Below are 4,147 nucleotides of genomic sequence, written 5' to 3' on the forward strand. Positions count from 1 at the left end.
AGGAACACACCGTGTAAACAGGGGTCTGGGTCCAAATGCAGGCTTTTATTAACTGCAGGGGAAAACAAAGTAAAAACCAAAACAGAAAACAAACAGAGCTAAGACTCTGAGACACAGGCTTGAGACAAGGAAGGGAATCTGATGCAATACGGCCACGTAGAGCTTGCATCAATCCACACATCATAGCTCGTACAACAACTACAAACAATTAATAATCTGCCCAGAGAGGCGTGGGGAAGGCGTATAAATAGCCCTCAGGATGGGCAACAGCTGTGCATGAGTGAGTGTGTGCACAGGTGTGTGGAGTCAAGGTAACGGAGTCCGGGAGGATGGGAAGTGGCGACCTTTGGTGGTGAGAGGGAGAACACCAGACGCCAGACCCTGACATTAAGAGTATGATGATTTATAACACACAATAAACATGTTGCATCCATTTAAGTTACAATGAATTATATTTCCCATATTTATAATGTATTATAAGTCTCATATCTTGCCATTGTTTAAGATCTGCACAATAATTTAGTACATCTTATTTGTGTTTTTACTGTAAAATGACAAATGCAAAGTCTTCATGAATACATCCAAAAGGCTTTATAATGTGGTCTTATTATTTATAAGTGGTCTTTGTAAGCTTTAAGTAAAGGGTAACACTTTAGAACAGGGAACACTTATTCACTATTAACTACGACTTTCCCCTCAATAAATTCCTAATTTGCTGCTTATTAATAGTTAGTAAGGTAGTTGTTAAGTTTAGGTATTGGGTAGGATTAGGGATGTAGAATAAGGCATTAATATGTGCTTAATTAGTACTAATAAATGGCTAATATTCTAGTAATGTGCATGCTAATAAGCAACTAGTTACCAGTTACCAAGTAAAGTAACTTCACTTTACTTAAAGCAGACAAAGACCACTTATAAATAATAATCATAATAATAAATTTTTTTCCTCAAACATCCATAAAAGCAGATATTAGATCAGATGAATGTGTACATATTGTCACGATTATAACCAAACTGCAACAAAATAAGGGCGCGAAGACGTGAAACCTGTGTCCACTTTGATCCTCCGTCACCCTCGCATCCCGGCAGCTCATCAGAAGTCTCAAGAGGAACCAACAAACAATAACGTGCGACATGTTTGTTTGGCTCAGTCCCTTATAAAGTGCCATAATCCAGTTCAGTAGCAAACCACGCACATCAGCAAATCACCTGCAACTCTGAAACAAACACACACAACTAGTCACAGAAACGTGACAACATTTGCTTTGAACTATTTTTATTGTAATATCAGCATAGTTATTTTGATGGTACCCTTTAGACAACTGTTGATAAGTAACTTTGCAACTTGCAGTCATTAGAGTATTAGTAGTATGTCTGATAAATATCTGCTAACACTTTATTTTGATGGTTCCCCAACAGACATTCAACTGACTATAAGCAACTTTGCAAGTACGTCAACTTATTCTACCAACCCTAACTTTAACCTAAGCCTACTAATACTCTAAATGAGAGTTAGTTGGCATGTAGTTGCAAAGTTGCTTTTAGTCAACAGACTAAAGGGGACCATCAAAATCAAATGTAATGTAATATAAAAAGAAAAAATATTACATTATTTGTATTTAAAAGTATTACAACTGAGCTTAAACTAGCTCACAGCAAAATTAACATTAACCTCTCACAGGAAACATACAAAAACACTGAACCACTCCTAACCTCTCACAAGATGTAGTAAGATACTGTGCACATCTTAAATAAATAATGTCATGATATGAGATAATACATTATAAATTAAGTGGATTTAATATGGAATTAATTGTGAGTTATAAATAATCATACTCTTAAACAGTGTTTCTCAACCCTGGTCCTGGGCGCCCCCCAAGCACTGCACATTTTGCGTGTCTCCCTAATCAAACACACCTGATTCAACTCATTAGCTCATTAAAAGAAACTCCAGGACCTGAAATGGGTGTCAGATAATGCCGAGTTCACACTGCACGATTTTAGCCTGATTTTTCACTCGCCGCTAGGTTTTTACGAAATCGCCGACAAATTCGCAAGTGACAATCACACAGTGTGAATGATCAAAGACGCGATCTGAGGGAATCGCTGACACGTTGCCGATGCCCTGTGAAATATTTGACATGCTAAATATCTGGAGCTGTTGGCGATTCACAATCACGCTGTGTGAAATGAGTTCTGACTGAAAACTACATCGGCGATGACCTACAGCCAATGAGAGACCAAGATACAGGGCAGCGGGAAGTTCGGGGAGGAGTTATATGAAATGTAGTTTGCGGACCAGTGTTGCCAAATCCGCGATTGCCGCCGGTTGTTTTTTATGTCAGCAGGTTGAAGTGACCCCAATAACGTGATATTTAGGCCCTGGAATGTGAATTGTACCAGGAGAACCCCGCCAAAAAAATTGGTATTTTACCCCCGAATGCGATTTTTACTGGGGGACCCCCTCGAAAGCAATTGGGCTAATTTCAGGCTAGTTTTGAGTAGTAATTGGGCGGGTTTTGAAGCGAAAACCTGGCAACCCTGCACCCGACAGAGCTGTCGGCGATTCTTCCTATTGTGAAGTCATGCAGTGTGTAACCTCCTGTCACCGATCCATCGTACAGTGTGAACACAGCAACAACTGAATGCTACCCCAGATAGTCACGCAATGTGAAACCAACAGTGAAGCGACGTCTTTGAAAATCGTGCAGTGTCAACTCGGCATAAGGGAGACATACAAAATGTGCAGTGTTGGGAGGCGCTCAGGACCAGGGTTGAGAAACACTGCTCTTAAAAGTTATAACCACAAATGCGTAAGTATCACAATGTATTATAATTGTTATGATTTATAGATGATACAACATATTATAAGGTTTTTTTTAATAATGCATTCATTATAATGCCTTAAGAATACCCTTATAATGCATAATAAATACAGGTTTTATAGAAAGTGTTACCTCAAAAGCTCTTGGTGCATTGTGCACCACAGTGTTGCGATCCAGACCCACATTAAAAGCAGCAGACAAGGTCCGTCCTTTTTTGAACAGCTTAAGAACCTGTTTACATCATGCCAGCACTTGATCTGGTGTATGAAAAAAAAGTATTGTACACAATGAGAATGCTGTACAACACAGTACACACACATATGATCAAAATAAGCATATAAGCTCTCATTTTTTCTCCTGATAAAGCATGACATCAGAATGCCATAACAGTAAGATCCTGATGTACACAGTATCGGTTCCACTTGTGGTGTTGAATTGAGTTGAATTGAGTATTATGTATGTGCCACAGAAGTTCAGTACAAAACGCAATACAACTATTGGGTGATCATATTTAGTATTTTATTTAATAATGGCTGTAAATTATGGTAAAATGTTTTCATAGTGGGCCACTGATCATTTTTAGTTAACCACTAGAGATTTCACTTATGGGTGAAGGAGGATCACATTGTCATTGAAATTGTGATGAATCTGCATGTAACTGACCCAAAGTTTGAGAAGTCTATAATCTGTAATTCAACTAATACAAAGAAGTATGTGTCTACAAACAAACTAACAAGCAAAAAAATAATTTTAATGCATTTTTTAAATTTTAAATTTTTTCAAGAATTTGTTCCTCATTAACAAAACCTATATTTCACATAACCTTAAAGCGCAATTTTCTGCAGAGTTCAGTTTGTGCCAAATAGATACTCAAAAATAGGTTCAACTTTACTTCAGGGACACAGCAACAACAAAAAGTGAATATAACTCATACATCGTGTTTTTGAAACTAAATTGTGATTGTACCTCTTTGCCATGGAGCATTCTTTGACTTCCTGTCCTTTTTGCCAGACATTTAGATTTTTTGCCCTTGAACTTCATCTTTTCTTCTTCCTTTTCTTTTCTGTATCTGTGTCTGAGGTAGAATCAGATCTAGAAGTTTCAGATGAAGAGTCTGTACAGCTATCATCAGAGGATTGTGAATGACTAGAGTCATCTTTCATTTTGATAGCTGTTAAACAAGACAATGAGAAGAATACATCAGGTTCAGAATATTGTACATAATATTGTTGTGTAAAAGGAACATGAGGAACATCAAAATGATCAAATCAAAATTATGAAAATGAATGTCTGCCTTGTTTTTATTCTAGTATCCAGTAAGT

Source organism: Sinocyclocheilus grahami, unplaced genomic scaffold (genome assembly GCF_001515645.1).
Source record: "Sinocyclocheilus grahami isolate Dianchi unplaced genomic scaffold, SAMN03320097.WGS_v1.1 scaffold901.1, whole genome shotgun sequence".
Taxonomy (NCBI): Eukaryota; Metazoa; Chordata; class Actinopteri; order Cypriniformes; family Cyprinidae; genus Sinocyclocheilus; species Sinocyclocheilus grahami.